At 36.7% G+C, this 17,263-nt stretch overlaps 1 non-coding gene across 1 annotated transcript; it reads right to left on the reverse strand.

Annotated features, from left to right (window-relative positions):
• Positions 1–6,771: 6,771 nt before the first annotated feature.
• Positions 6,772–6,879, reverse strand: LOC148571067 (small nucleolar RNA R71). The gene has a single exon (XR_015908016.1). It is a non-coding gene; the product is annotated as a small nucleolar RNA R71 (small nucleolar RNA).
• Between the last annotated feature and the right edge of the window lie 10,384 nt (positions 6,880–17,263).

Here is a 17,263-nt window from a genome sequence, read left to right on the forward strand (position 1 = left end):
TTATTATTATTATTATTATTGAGTGACTATATATATATATATATATATATATATATATATATATATATATGTATATATATAATGAATAAATTTATCATTATTTTTGTCTGAAAAATACAAAAAATATAGTACAATATTATTGTGTAATTAATAATAATAATTATTTTATTTTATTTTTGGACGAGGGACTATTATGTCTAATAGAAAGAAAAGTTGGGGATTGATTTGTACATTAGTTTTTTTTTGGGGACTAAAATGTCCGTTTTTAAAATCTTTGGGGACTGATCTGGGTAATTACTTTGCCGGAAAATGAATTGGGGACTGATTTGTCTGCCGGAGTAAAACCTTAGGGACTGATCCGTGTATTAATTTTCTTTGGGGACTAAAATGTCCGATTCTAAAATCCTCGGGGACTGATTTGGGTAATTACTCTTATTTAAATATAAAATACTTCATTTATAAAATTGTGTAAGGATGAAAAGATTTACAATTTTGTGAATCATTTCAATATTTCTCAAGCACCAGTATAAGATATGTGTAATCTAACAAAAATTCATGTGTGACTAAAATTATCTACTAAAATTAGTTATTATTCATATCCTGACATAAAATATAAAATTAGGCCCATTAAGGATAAAGGTCCATTAAATGTGGTCTCTTTTATATGATAAGGAGGTTCAACCTTACTTACTCAAATAAGTAATTACCTCCCCAAATTTCTGCTACTATCGTTATCTCACTTAGAAGATAGATCTTAACAAATTTCCAAGATAAAAGAAACACCTCAGGTATAGTCAAGTCCTAATCTATTCTAATATAAATACCCTGACACTCTTCAGGTATATTCAAGTTCCAATCTACTAAAAACATGCTCAAAGCTCTTGGTAACTTAAGCATTGGAGTCTCTTGCAGGTACTACCCCCACCTTTTCACTAGGAATTCGGACGGCGGCACCTTGGCACCAAAACAAGTTGGACGCTGCCTTAAAAAGAGTCTGGACCTCACATTTAGGCCCAAATCACCGTTTTAGGTAGCCACCGGAACATTGGCACCGTTGCCGGTTGATACGTGGTCAAGAGGGCATTTTCGTCATTTTAGAGCTAAGGGCAGTATGGTAATCTCGTCATATTCAAAGATTTGAATACTAGAAGAGTTATACCATGCTGGTCTTGGACATCAAGAAGAGCAAGAGTCCGTCTCAAAAACAATGGTGCTGAAATAACGACAACTCATAAAGCCCATTGGGTTAAGTCAGGATAGCAAGAGACCCAACAATATTTTTCAAGTGCAGTGGAAGCCACAAATTTAATTTAATTTTCAAAATTATTAGGCCTATATTTTAGTTTGCTTTGGTACGGTGTTAATGTTTGTTAGAAGATTTCATTTTGATTTTGCTTAGTAGTATTTTGAAAAATTTTAAATTTAAATCAAATCTGATATAATCTAATGATATCTGATTTAAATTAGTTATCATATCTTTAGGATTTTAAAAATTTGAATCAAATCTGATATAATCTAATAAGATCAAATATGATTTAAATCAGTTGTCTTATCTTTAGAAGATTTAAATTAAGTTATCTTATCTTATATTTTAGCTAGTTTGTTACGGGCCTATTTAAACACCTTTGCTGAGATAATTTATACAACTTTGATGAATAAAATTTTCAGTTTCTTTATGCACTTTTTTTAGTGTGATTACGTGAGGTAAGTGATTTGCTATGCTTGTTGCATAAAGAAGATTGAAGGATTCAACACTAAGGTAATTCTGTGTGCTAGTCTTTTTCAATTTTCATCCCTCCGATCTAGGTTGTCAAAGACAGGTTCTTTGAAGGTGTAGTAGGGAATCCCTTCCGATGACTTAGGTTGCTAAGAACATGTTTGTTAGAGGTCTAGTAGCAAAATCCGTTATCTATCTTTTTATGTTTTTGTTGTGTCTTTAGGGGTGTGTCTTTTTCTGTCATTCTTTTTCTTATTCCCCTTCCAACCCTTCCATTGAAACTTTAATGCTTCGTCTTTATTAAACTCCCTAAATCCCAATAAATTCTTATCGTCTGGTATCAGTTACAAGTTGCAGGTAAATTCTTATTTATCTACACGTTCTAGGGTTCTTGATTAGTCTCTTTATTTTTTCTCTTCAATTTCTGTAAATTCACTTTAAAGTAAAAAAAAAAAACAAAATTTCTTATTTAATTTTGTTTCTGCAATTATTATATCTTAAAGACAAGTTCTAAAAAAACATAAAAAAAAATGAAAATTCATCTTTAAATTTTTTCAGCTTTGTTTTAGCTTTCCAAATTTTCTTTGGGTTCCAATTAGGATTCAATTTTTTTATTTTTTGTCCTCTTAGTATCCCTTATTCTTTTCCTTCTTTTGTCACATACTTTGGTTATCTTCTTGTCAAGTTGAACTTCTCTAGCATTCAAATTATCTTGATTTGGTATCTCAATTTCTCATTTTCTAAAGTGCAATTTGTTAAAATAATCCAAGAGTGAAAAAAGACAAGAGCAGTAAGTTCAACAAAGTGTAACAGTCAAATATTGAGTGTAAATACGAGTGTCCTACTCCGAGTGATACACGTTAGAAGAGTATTGTGAGGTCTTTTCTTTCACAGGTTCTTCAGTGATGGCTAATGACGAAGCGACCCCCGATCCACAACTAACTTTATGCGTCAACACAATCACTGGCGTACTAGAAATGATTGAACAACGTCTTAATGGTATGGTGATGAGAGGATAATTTATACGCTTTTTGGTAGTATTTTTACATAGTATTTAGTATGATTTAGTTAGTTTTTAGTATATTTTTATTAGTTTTTAAATAAAATTCACATTTCTAGACTTTACTATGAGTTTGTGTGTTTTTTTGTGATTTCAGTTAATTTCTAGCTGAAATTGAGGGACTTGAGCAAAAATCAGATTCAGAGGCTGAAGAAGGACAGCAGATGCTGTTGGATTCTGACCTCCCTGCACTCAAAGTGGATTTTCTGGAGCTACAGTAGTTCAAATGGCGCGCTCTTAATTGCGTTAGAAAGTAGACATCCAGAGCTTTCCAGCCATATATAATAGTCTATACTTTGCTCGAGTTTAGATGATGCAAACTGGTATTCAACGCCAGCTTTCTGCCCTATTCTGGAGTTAAACGCCAGAAACAGGTTACAAACTGGCGTTTAACTCCAAGGAAAACCTCTACACGTGAGAGCTTCAATGCTCAGCCCAAGCACACACCAAGTGGGCCTGGAAGTGGATTTCTGCATCAATTACTTATTTCTGTAACCTTAGTAACTAGTTTAGTATAAATAGAACTTTTTACTATTGTATTAAGGATCTTTTGATCATGTTTTGATGATTGAACCCTCTTTGGGAGGCTGGACATTCGGCCATGCCTGGACCATTATCACTTATGTATTTTCAACGGTAGAGTTTCTACACACCATAGATTAAGGTGTGGAGCTCTGCTGTTCCTCATGAATTAATGCAAAGTACTATTGTTTTTCTATTCAATTCGAGCCTATTTCTTCTCTAAGATATTCATTCGCACACAAGAACATGATGAATATGATGATTATGTGACGCTCATCATCATTCTCACTTACGAACGGGTGCCTGACAAACACTTCCGTTCTACATGCAAACAAGCTTGAATGCATATCTCTTAGCCTCCTGATCTACGATCAGAGTCTTTGTGGTATAGGCTAGAATTATTGGCGGCCATTCTTGAGATCCGGAAAGTCTAAACCTTGTTTGTGGTATTCCGAGTAGGATCTGAGAAGGGATGGCTATGACGAAGTTCAAACTCACGAGTGCTGGGCGTAGTGACAGACGCAAAAGGGTTACTGAATCCTATTCCAATATGATCGAGAATCGACAGATGATTAGTCGTGCGGTGACAGCGCATCTTGGACCATTTTTACTGAGAGGACGGGAAGTAGCCATTGACAACAGTGATTCCCTTCATAAAGCTTGCCATGGAAAGGAGTAGGAATGATTGGATGAAGACAGCAGGAAGCAGAGGTTTAGGAGGAACAAAAGCATCTCTATACGCTTATCTGAAATTCTCACCAATGAATTACATAAGTATTTCTATCCTATTTTATATTTTAATTATATTTTAATTATCAATTCACCATAACCATTTGAAATCCGCCTGAATGAGATTTACAAGGTGACCATAGATTGCTTCAAGCCGACAATCTCCGTGGGATCGACCCTTACTCACGTAAGGTTTATTACTTAGACGATCCAGTGCACTTACTGGTTAGTTGTGCGAAGTTGTGACAAAGAACTAAAATTATGAACGTGCATATTAAGTTTTTGACGCCGTTACCAAGGAATGAACGATCACAATTTTGCATACCAAGTTTTTGGCGCCGTTGACGGGGATTGTTTGAGTTTGGACAACTGACGGTTCATCTTGTTGCTCAGATTAGGTAATTTTATTTTAATTTTAAGCTTTTTGTTTTTATTCTTTTATTTTCGAAAAAAATTAAAAAAAATTAATAAAAATAAATTATTCTATGTTCTTCAGAATTTTTAAGAATGAATTCTAGAGTTTCTTCATGATTTGTTGAAGCCTGGCTGGCTGTCAAGCCATGTCTAAATTTTTGGACTGAGGCTTCCGCCTATCATGGCAAGAGTCCTTGGAGTCTCATCTAATCAGCTATTATATGCCTGATTTATATCTGCTGAAGCTTGGCTGGCCATTGGCCATGTCTAGTGTTTTGGACCGGAGCTTTCACTGAAAGCTTGGCTGGCTAGTAAGCCATGTCTAATTCCTGGACCGGAGCTTTAGACTAACATTGCATGATTCCTAGAATTCTCATTAAAAAAAAATTTGAAATCCTTATTTTTCTTTTCCAATTAATTTTCGAAAAAAAATAAAAAAATTTTTAAAAAAATCATAAAAAACCAAAAATTTGATGTTTCTTGTTTGAGTCTTGTGTTAAATTTTAAGTCTGGTGTCAATTGTATGTTTTTAAAATTTGTGCATTTTTCGAAAACTCATGCATGGTGTTCTTCATAATCTTCAAGTTGTTCTTGATGATTTGCTTTGTTTGATCTTTGCATTTTTATGTTTTGTGCCTTTTCTTGTTTTTCATATGCATTTTTAATTTGTTATAAGTTTGAAAATTTCTAAGTTTGGTGTCTTGCATGTTTTTCTTTTCTTAAAAATTTTCAAAAATAAGTTCTTGGTGTTCATCTTGACATTCAAAGTGTTCTTGATGTTCATCTTGACATTCAAAGTGTTCTTGCATGCATTATGTGTTTTGATTCATACTTTTCATGTTTTGAGTCTTTTTATTGTTTTTCTCTTTCATCATTAAAAATTCAAAAATAAAAAAATATCTTTCCCTTTTTCTTCTCATAAAATTCGAAAATTTGAGTTGACTTTTTCAAAAATTTTTAAAATCTAGTTGTCTCTTATGAGTCAAATCAAATTTTCAATTTAAAAATTCTATCTTTTTCAAATCTTTTTCATTTTTTCTTTCATAATTTTGAAATTTTCAAAATTTATTTTCAAAATCTTTTTCTTATTTCTATTTTATATTTTCGAAATTAATGCTAACAATTAATATGATTGATTCAAAAATTTTAAGTTTGTTACTTGCCTAGTAAGAAAGGTTCAATCTTTAAATTTTAAAATTATATCTTTCTGTTTCTTGTTAGTCAAGTAATCAACTTTAATTTTCAAAATCAAATATTTTTAAATTTCTTTTTCAAACCTTTTTCAAAATAAATTTCAATCACATCTTCTTCAAAATCAATTTCAAAATCTTTTCTAACTTCTTATCTTTTCAAAATTGATTTTCAAATCTTTTTCAATTAATCTTATCTTTTTGTTTGATTCTTATCTTTTTCAAAACTACCTAACTAATTTTCTCTCTCTAATTTTTGAAAATCACTAACCTCTTTTTCAAAATTTCTTTTCATTAACTAATTATTTTAAATTTTAATCTTAATTTTATTCCTTTTCATATTTTCGAATTATAACTTTAATTTTAAATTAAAAACAAAAACAAAAATATTCTTATTTTATTTATTTAATTTTTGAATTCTTCTCTCTCTCACCCCCTTCTTTTTATTTATTTATTTACTAACACTTCTCTTCTACTCAAAAATTCGAACCTACTCTTCTCCTCTGTGTTCAAATTTTTATCTTTTCCTTCTTCTATTCTTCTCTTCTTATACTTACATAAGGAATCTCTATACTGTGACATAGAGGATTCCATATTTTCTTTTGTGTTCTCTTCTTTTTCATATGAGCAGGAACAAGGATAAGAACATTCTTGTTGAAACTGATCCTGAACCTGAAAGGACTCTGAAGAGGAAGCTAAGGGAAGCTAAAGCACAACTCTCTGGAGAAAATCTGACAGAAATTTTCGAAAAAGAAGGAGACATGGCCGAAAATAATAACAATGCAAGGAAGATGCTTAGTGACTTTACTGCACCAAATTCCAATTTACATGGAAGAAGCATCTCAATCCCTGCCATTGGAGCAAACAATTTTGAGCTAAAGCCTCAATTAGTTTCTCTGATGCAACAGAACTGCAAGTTTCATGGACTTCAATCAGAAGATCCTTTTCAGTTCTTAACTAAATTCTTGCAAATATGTGATACTGTTAAGACCAATGGGGTTGATCCTGAGCTTTTCCCGTTTGCTGTAAGAGACAGAGCTAGAATATGGTTGGACTCTCAACCTAAAGATAGCCTGAACTCTTGGGATAAGCTGGTCACAGCTTTCTTAGCCAAGTTCTTTCCTCCTCAAAAGCTTAGCAAGCTTAGAGTGGATGTTCAAACCTTCAAACAGAAAGAAGGTGAATCCCTCTATGAAGCTTGGGAGAGATATAAGCAACTGACCAAAAAGTGTCCTTCTGACATGCTTTCAGAATGGACCATCCTGGATATATTCTATGATGGTCTGTCTGAATTATCAAAGATGTCATTGGACCATTCTGCAGGTGGATCCATTCACCTAAAGAAAACGCCTACAGAAGCTGAGAAACTCATTGTCATGGTTGCAAATAACCAGTTCATGTACACTTCTGAAAGGAATCCTGTGAGTAATGGGACGCCTCAGAGGAAGGGAGTTCTTGAAATTGATACTCTGAATGCCATATTGACTCAGAATAAAATATTGACTCAGTAAGTCAATATGATTTCTCAGAGTCTGAATGGATTGCAAGCTGCATCCAACAGTACTCAAGAAGCATCTTCTGAAGAAGAAGCTTATGATCCTGAGAACCCTGCAATAGCAAAGGTGAATTACATGGGGGAACCCTATGTAAATACCTATAATCTCTCATGGAGAAATCATCCAAATTTCTCATGGAAGGATTAACAAAAGCCTTAACAAGGATTTAATAATGGTGGAAGAAACAAGGTCCTCCATTAGAAATTTGGAGGCACAAGTGGGTCAGCTGAGTAAAAAAGTCACTGAAACCCCTCCTAGTACTCTCCCGAGCAATACTGAAGAGAATCCAAAAAGAGAGTGCAAGGCCATTACCTTACTTGGTGTGGCTGAACCTAAAGAGGAAGAGGAGGACGTAAATCCTAGTGAGGAAGACCTCCTGGGACGTTCACTGACCAATAAGGAGTTTCCCTTTGAGGAACCAAAGGAATCCGAGGCTCATCTAGAGACCATAGAGATTCTATTGAACCTCCTTTTACCATTCATGAGCTCTAATGACTATTCATCTTCTGAAGAAGATGAAGACATTGTTCAAGGGCAAGTTGCCCAGTATTTAGGAGCAATCATGAATCTGAATGCCAAGCTATTTGGTAATGAGACTTGGGAGGATGAGCCTCCATTGCTCATTAATGAACTGAATACCTGGGTTCAGCACACTTTACCTCAAAAGAAACAGGATCCTGGTAAATTCTTAATTCCCTGTAACATAGGCACCATGACCTTTGAGAAGGCTCTGTATGACCTGGGGTCAGGCATAAACTTAATGCCACTCTCTATAATGGAGAAACTAAGAATTTTGAGGTACAGGCTGCCAAATTCTCATTAGAGATGGCAGATAAATCCATGAAATAGGCTTATGGACTAGTAGAGGACGTGTTAGTAAAGGTTAAAGGCCTTTACATCCCTGCTGATTTCATAATCCTAGACACTGGGAAGGATGAGGATGAATCCATCATCCTTGGAAGACCCTTCCTAGCCACAGCAAAAGCTGTGATTGATGTGGACAGAGGAGAATTGGTCCTTGAACTGAATGAGGACAACCTTGTGTTTAAAACTCAAGGATCTCCTTCTGTAACCATGGAGAGTAAGCATGAAAAGCTTCTCTCACTGCAGAGTCAACCAAAGCCCCCACAGTCAAACTCTAAGTTTGGTGTTGGGAGGCCACAACCAAACTCTAAGTTTGGTGTTGAACCCCCACATTCAAATTCTAAGTTTGGTGTTGGGAGGTCCCAACAATGCTCTGAACATCTGTGAGGCTCCATGAGAGCTCACTGTCAAGCTATTGACTTTAAAGAAGCGCTTGTTAGGAGGCAACCCAATGTTATTTAATTATATCTATTTATTTTCTATTGTTATTTTATGTTTTTTTTAGGTTGATGATCATGTGGAGTCACAAAAACTACTAAAAAATCAAAAACAGAATGAAAAATAGCATTAAAAATAGCTCACCCTAGAGGAAGAGCTTACTGGCATTTAAACGCCAGTAAGAAGCATCAAACTGGCGTTTAACACCAGAAAGAAGCATCAAGCTGGCGTTAAACGCCATAAACAAGCACCAGACTGGCGTTTAACGCCAGAACAGAGCATGGAAGTGGCGTTAAACGCCAGAAATAGGCTACATTTGGGCGTTTAACGCCAGAAACAGGCAGCAGTATGGCGTTTAACGCCCGACATGCATTCTAAGGGCGTTTTACACGCCTAAATGGAGCAGGGATGTTAAGTCCTTGACCCCTCTGGATTTGTGGACCCCACAGGATCCCCACCTACCCTACCTCTTCTTCTCTCCTCTTCACACCTTTTCATAACCCTCTTCCCCAAATACCCTTCACCAATCACCTCAATCACTCTTCCCCATCACCTCTTAACCACTCACATCCCTCCACTCTTCCCCATAAACCCCACCTACCTCCAAAATTCAAACTCTTTTCCCTCCCAAACCCAACCCTAATGGCTGAACCCTAAACCTTCCCCCACTCCTATATAAACCCCTCATTCCTTCTTCTTTTTCACCCAACACAACCCTTTCTTCTTCCCCTTGGCCGAATACACACCTCTCTCCCTCTCCTTCATTTTTCTTCCTCTTCTCCTTCTTTCTTTCTTCTTTTGCTCGGGGACGAGCAAACATTTTAAGTTTGGTGTGGTAAAAGCATTGCTTTTTATTTTTCCATAACCATTAATGGCACCTAAGTCTAGAGAAACCTCAAGAAAGAGGAAAGGGAAGGCAATTGCTTCCACCTCTGAGTCATGAAAGATGAAGAGATTCATCTCAAAGGTCCATTAAGACCACTTCTATGAAGTTGTGGCCAAGAAGAAAGTGATCCCTGAGATTCCTTTCAAGCTCAAAAAGAGCGAATATCCAGAGATCCGACAAGAGATTAGAAAAAGAGGATGGGAAGTTCTCTCTAATCCTATTCAACAAGTCGGGATCTTAATGGTTCAAGAGTTCTATGCAAACGCATGGATCACTAGGAACCATGATCAAAGTGTGAACCTGAATCCCAAGAATTGGCTTACCATGGTTCAGGGGAAATACTTAGATTTCAGTCAAGAAAATGTAAGGTTGGCGTTCAACTTGGCAATGATGCAAGAAAACGCATGCCCCTACACTAGAAGGGTCAACTTTGATCAAAGGTTGGACCAAGTCCTCATGGACATATGTGTGGAAGGAGCTCAATGAAAAGTTGACTCAAGAGGCAAGCCGGTTTAATTGAGAAGACCGGACCTTAAGCCTGTAGCTAGAGGATGGTTGGAGTTCATCCAACGCTCAATTATTCCTACTAGCAACCGGTCTGAAGTTACTGTAGACCGGGCCATCATGATCCATAGTATCATGATTGGGGAGGAAGTGGAAGTTCATGAGATTATACCTCAAGAACTCTATAAGGTGGCTGACAAGTCTTCCACTTTGGCAAGGTTAGCCTTTTCTCACCTCATTTGCCACCTCTGCAATTCGGTTGGAATTGACATAGAGGGAGACATCCTCATTGATGAGGACAAGCCCATCACTAAGAAAAGGATGGAACAAACAAGAGATCATGGACCTCAACAAGAGCATGAGGAAATTCCTCACCATGAAATCCCTGGGATGCCTCAAGGGATGCACTTCCCTCCACAAAACTATTGGGAGCAAATCAACACTTCCCTAGGAGAACTAAGTTCCAACATGGGACAACTAAGGATGGATCACCAAGAGCACTCCATCATCCTCCATGAGATTAGAGAAGATCAAAGAGCTATGAGGGAGGAGCAACAAAGACAAGGAAAACATAGAGGAGCTCAAGAGCACCATTAGTTCTTCAAGAAGAGGAAGACGCCACCCTCACTAAGGTGGACCCGTTCCTTAATCTCTTTGTTCTTATTTTCCTGTTTTTCGTTTACTATGCTTCATGTTTATTTATGTTTGTGTCTTTATTACATAATCATTAGTGTTTAAGTGTCTATGTCCTAAAGCTATGAATGTCCTATGAATCCATCACCTCTCTTAATTGAAAACTGTACTAAAAACAAAAGAACAAGAAGTACATGGTTTCAAATTCATCCTTGAAACTAGTTTAATTATTTTGATGTAGTGACAAATATTTTTGTTTTCTGAATGGATGCTTGAACAGTGCATATGTCTTTTGATATTGTGGTTTATGAATGTTAAATATGTTGGCTCTTGAAAGAATGATGAAAAAGGAAAAATGTTATTGATAATCTGAAAAATCATAAAATTGATTCTTGAAGCAAGAAAAAGCAGTGAATACAAAAGCTTGCGGAAAAAAAAAGAGAAGAGAAAAGAAAAATGGCGAAAAAAAAGAAAGAAAAAGAAAAAGCAAGCAGAAAAAGCCAAAAGCTCTTTAAACCAAAAGGTAAGAGAAAAAAGCCAATAGCCCTTAAAACCAAAAGGCAAGGGTAATAAAAAGGATCCAAGGCTTTGAGCATCAGTGGATAGGAGGGCCTAAAGGAATAAAATCCTGGCCTAAGCGGCTAAACCAAGCTGTCCCTAACCATGTGTTTGTGGCATCAAGGTGTCAAGTGAAAACTTGAGACTGAGCGGTTAAAGTCAAGGTCCAAAGCAAAAAAAGAGTGTGCCTAAGAACCCTGGACACCTCTAATTGGGGACTTTAGCAAAGCTGAGTCATAATCTGAAAAGGTTCACCCAGTTATGTGTCTGTGGCATGTATGTATCCGGTGGTAATACTAGAAAACAGAGTGCTTAGGGCCACGGCCAAGACTCATAAAGTAGCTGTGTTCAAGAATCAACATACTGAACTAGGAGAATCAATAACACTATCTAAAATCTAAGTTCCTATAGATGCCAATCATTCTGAACTTCAATGGATAAAGTGAGATGCCAAAACTATTCAAGAGGCAAAAAGCTACTAGTCTCGCTCATCTTATTAGAGCTAAGTTTCATTGATATTTTAGAATTTATAGTATATTCTCTTCTTTTTATCCTATTTGATTTTCAGTTGCTTGGGGACAAGCAACAATTTAAATTTGGTGTTGTAATGAGCGGATAATTTATACGCTTTTTGGCAGTGTTTTTACATAGTATTTAGTATGATTTAGTTAGTTTTTAGTATATTTTTATTAGTTTTTAAATAAAATTCACATTTCTAGACTTTACTATGAGTTTTTGTGTTTTTCTATGATTTCAGATAATTTCTGGCTGAAATTGAGGGACTTGAGCAAAAAGAGGATTCAGAGGCTGAAGAAAGACTACAGATGCTGTTGGATTCTGACCTCCCTACACTCAAAGTGGATTTTCTGGAGATACAGAAGATCAAATGGCATGCTCTCAATTGCGTTAGAAAGTAGACATCCAGGGATTTTCAGCAATATATAATAGTCCATACTTTGCCTGAGTTTAGACGACGCAAACTGGCATTCAATGCCAGCTTTCTGCCCTATTCTGGAGTTAAACGCCAGAAACAGGTTGCAAAGCAGAGTTAAATGCCAGAAACAGGTTACAAACTAGCGTTTAACTCCAAGGAAGACCTCTACACGTGAAAGCTTCAACGCTCAGCCCAAGCACACACCAAGTGGGCCCGGAAGTGGATTTCTGCATCAATTACTTATTTCTGTAACCCTAGTAACTAGTTTAGTATAAATAGAACTTTTTACTATTGTATTAAGGATCTTTTGATCATGTTTTGATGATTGAACCCTCTTTGGGAGGCTGGCCATTCGGCCATGCCTGGACCATTATCACTTATGTATTTTCAACGGTAGAGTTTCTACACACCATAGAATAAGGTGTGGAGCTCTGCTGTTCCTCATGAATTAATGCAAAGTACTATTGTTTTTCTATTCAATTCGAGCCTATTTCTTCTCTAAGATATTCCTTCACACACAAGAACATGATGAATGTGATGATTATGTGATGCTCATCATCATTCTCACTTATGAACGCGTGCCTGACAAACACTTCCGTTCTCCATGCAAACAAGCTTGAATGCATATCTCTTAGCCTCCTGATCTACGATCAGAGTCTTCGTGGTATAGGCTAGAATTATTGGCTTCCATTCTTGAGATCCGGAAAGCCTAAACCTTGTCTGTGGTATTCCGAGTAGGATCTGGGAAGGGATGGCTGTGACGAGCTTCAAACTCGCGAGTCCTGGGCGTAGTGACAGACGCAAAAGGGTTACTGAATCCTATTCCAGTATGATCGAGAACCGACAGATGATTAGCCGTACGGTGACAGCGCATCTTGGACCATTTTCACTGAGAGGACGGGAAGTAGCCATTGACAACGGTGATGCCCTACATAAAGCTTGCCATGGAAAGGAGTAGGAATGATTGGATGAAGACAGTAGGAAGTAGAGGTTCAGGAGGAACAAAAGCATCTCTATACGCTTATCTGAAATTCTCACCAATGAATTACATAAGTATTTATATCCTATTTTATATTTTAATTATATTTTAATTATCAATTCACCATAACCATTTGAAATCCACCTGAATGAGATTTACAAGGTGACCATAGATTGCTTCAAGCCGACAATCTCCGTGGGATCGACCCTTACTCACGTAAGGTTTATTACTTGGACGACCCAATGCACTTGCTGGTTAGTTATGTGAAGTTGTGACAAAGAACTAAAATTATGAACGTACGTATTAAGTTTTTGATGCCGTTACCAAGGAATGAACCATCACAATTTTGCATACCACATAGCTTCAAGAATTAATTCTTTATCCTCTAGCCATTGAGCGTGGTTCCGAGATTTTGTTCATAATTATTTTGCGGAGTCTGCGGAGGAGGCTTCACCCAGATCCCAGCTTCATAGACAACCACAAGATGTTGATAGTAACCTCAATGCTATCAAAATACGCATCCCAGAATTTAAATGTAGAAGTGACCCTGAGGCTTACCTGGAATAGGAATGGTGGGAACGGAAGGTGGAGCTCCTATTTCAGTGTCACAACTACTCTGAAATGAAAAATGTAAGACTAGCGATTGTAGAATTCGTAGCTTATGTCATTGTCTAGTGGGCTGAGTTAGACAAAAATAGAAGATAGATTGAAAATCCGTACCACCAATTCAATCTTGAGAGAACATAAAGAAAATCACGAGGAATCGATTTATGTCATCATCATACCATAATGAGTTTCTTGAACAACTTCGTAAGTTGAAACAAGGTTCCAAATCAATATTGGAGTACCACAAGGAGTTGATGTCTTTGGTAACCAAGGCTAATATTACAAAGCGTCCTGATGTTCTTATGAGACACTTTCTTATTGGACTAAATAAAGACATTGTAGATAATGTCAAACTTTACCATTGTACAACCATGGAGGATATAGTTAATGTTTCCATTGAGTTGGAGCAGATAAAAAAGAATATTATAGATCGAAATAAGAAGAAAAGTTCTTCTAAGCCTATCTCTCATTCTTCATCCATGCAAGTGACGAAAGAATTTGTTGAGTATGCTTTAGAGGGTGATGTGTACTTGGAGGATCCAAAAGTGCAGAATTTCTTAGGTGGATCCTTGGGATGTGTGGAAATTACAAATCAAGAGAGAAAAGAAACAGAAAAAGTGAGTGTTTGAGTGAAAATTATCAATGTTTAATTGAAAGCGAGAGTTTTGAGAGAAAAGATGAGAATAGTGAGAGAGAGGAGTCAATGAGCGACAAAGAAACTGAAAGCAATAAACACACTTGTGAGAAAGATTTAGAAAGTTCTAGCTTAGACAAGAGTGCATTAGTATCATTGAATTCCAAAGAGTCTTTAATTTCTTATATATTTAACCATGAAATTCCTAGTGTTTTTGTGTCAACTTTTCAAGGTTTCGCAGATTCACTGATCAATTATGGAGGCATTAATATGGATGAAAAGAAAGAAAGACAACTAATTGCACACTTTGGACAAGATTCGAGGATGAATCTTTTTAAAAAGGGAGAGGATGATACGTGGTCAGGAGGGCATTTTTGTCATTTTAGAGATAAGAGGTAGAATGGTAATCTAGTCACGTTCAAAGATTTGAATACTAGAAGAATTATACCATGCTAGTCTTGGACATCAAGAAGACCAAGAGTCCATCTCAAAAATAGTGGTGCTAAAATAACGATAACTCGTAAGGCTCATTGGACTAAGTCAGGATAGCAAGAGGCCCAACAATATTTTTCAAGTCCAGTGGAAGACAAATTTAATTTATTTTTCGAAATTATTAGGCCTATATTTTAGTTTGTTTTGTTGTTAAGGTTTGTTAGAAGATTTTATTTAGTTTTGATTTGCTTAGTAGTATTTTTAGGAATTTTAAATTTAAATCAAATCTGATATATTCTAATGAGATCAAATCTAATTTAAATTAGTTATCATATCTTTAGGATTTTAAAATTTTAAATCAAATATGATCTAATCTAATAAGATCATCAAATCTGATTTAAATTAAGTTATCTTATCTTATCTTTTAGCTTGTTTGTTAGGGGCCTATTTAAACACCTTTGAAGAGACAATTTACACAACTTTGATGAATAAAATTTTTAGTTACTTTATGCACATTTTTTTAGTGTGATTAAGTGAGGTGTGTGATTTTCTTCGCCTGTTGCATGAAGAAGATTGAAGGATCCAACACTAAGGTAATTCTGTGTGCTAGTCTCTTTCAATTTTCATTCCTCTGATCTAGGTTGTCAAGGACAGGTTCTTTGAAGGTCTAGTAGAAAATTCCTTCCGGTGATCTAGGTTGTTAAGAACAAGTTTTTTAGAGGTCTAGTAGGAAAACCCCTTATCTATACTTTTATGTTTCCACTGTGTCTTTCTTATTCCCCTTCCGTTGGAACTTTAATGCTTTGTCTTTATCAAACTACCTAAACCCCCAATAACTTCTTATCACCGGGGGCCTGGAAGTCTACATCAACGTATGGTAGACAATCAATATGAAGACACTCACACAACGTCTGAGTCGGAGCCAGAACACCACCATGACAACTTGACACTAGCATTACCTCCACCTCGAGAAAGAACGAATGCCCCCATGGGGAAGGAATGTCGAGAAACCTTTAACCATGGTGGATCTATTCAAAGGTTCACCCATCCAAGGATGAAGAACCACCCCATCTAACAAAAATATTGGGGTTAATTCACGGACACCGTGGGAGACTAGAACAACTCGAACTGGAAGTTGAACGACAATGAGAAGCAGAACGAAAATTGTGAAGGGAGGTACAATAACGAAAAGAGTTAGAGGAAAAGCTCTTAAGGTTAGAGGCTGTCCTCCGAAGACAGAGCAATCAGGAAAATTGGGAGGAAAGCCCTTTAGGAGGAGAAGATCCATTTGTTGAAGAGATCATGTGAGCTAAAGTCCACAGAAATTTCAAAACTCCTGACATGGATCTCTCTGATGGAACGACTGATCTGAGGCACTAGCTTAGTAATTTCAAGAGTCGGATGTACCTAGTCGACGCCTCTGATGCAACTCGTTGCGAAGCCTTCCCCACAACTTTGACTAAAGCCGCAATGGAGTAGTTTGATAACCTACCTCCCAAGTCGGTAACTTGCTTTGATGATTTGGCAAGGAAGTTTCTTACCAGATTTTCAATTCAGAAAGACAAAGTGAAGCATGCTCCAAGCTTGCTAGGGGTTAAACAGGAAGTTGGAGAGATAATCTGAGACTATATGGAGAGATTCAACAAAGCCTGCTTGGAAATACAAAAGTTGCCTACTGAAACAATGATAATGGGATTAGTTAATGGCCTTAAAGAAGGGTCGTTCTCTCCATCCATATCCAGGCGACACCTGACTTCCTCGTATGAAGTACAAGAGCGGGCAGAAAAATACACCAACATGGAGGAAAATTTCTAACTTAGAGAGCCTCCCTCGAGGCCCAACCTGTCCTACCCAACTTAGAAAAAGGAGAAAGAAACTAAGAAAAAGGAGGAGTACAACTCAGAAAAACCTTGAAGGTATGATAATTACACCTCACTCCGAGTCTGTCTATGTCTATAGGGAGATGCCACACTGAGAAACTTCCTCCTCCTTGTCTAATCAAACATAAAAATACAGGAAGTCAGACAAAATACTGCGAGTACCACAAGCTTTATTGACATTCTACTAATGATTCTATGATTTAAAGAATGTCATAGAAAAGTTGGCCTAAGAAGGTTGGCTAGACAGATACTTGGCTGAGAGGTTGGACAACCAAAGGAAGAGAGATGAAGATGGGGTTAGCAAGAACGCCCCCACAAACTCCTGAACGACACACACACATGATTAATGGAAGGTTTGCTGGAGGAGGAATCTCAAAATCCTTAATAAAAAGGCATCTTAAAGAGATATACCAAGTCGGAGAAGATAAGAGAACTCTCGATTTGACAACCATCTCGTTCACCAAAGAAGATGCTCAAGGAGTAACACTTAGCCATGATGATCCTGGTGGTAATAACAATAATCCTCACCAATGCGAATCTCCATAGAACTCTGGGGGGTCAAGGGAGTTTGGCGGACATATTGTTTAGATCCGCCTTTGATAGGATCGAGTTCGAAGAAAATGATCTAAAGGCGTACCCAGACAACCTCTTCGAGTTGGGGGACATGCCGATCCAACCTCTTAGATTTATCTCCCTATACACCATCTTTGGAAAGGGCATGAGGTCA

Source organism: Arachis ipaensis, chromosome B3 (assembly GCF_059453495.1).
Source record: "Arachis ipaensis isolate K30076 ecotype BB chromosome B3, ASM5945349v1, whole genome shotgun sequence".
NCBI classification, from domain to species: domain Eukaryota; kingdom Viridiplantae; phylum Streptophyta; class Magnoliopsida; order Fabales; family Fabaceae; genus Arachis; species Arachis ipaensis.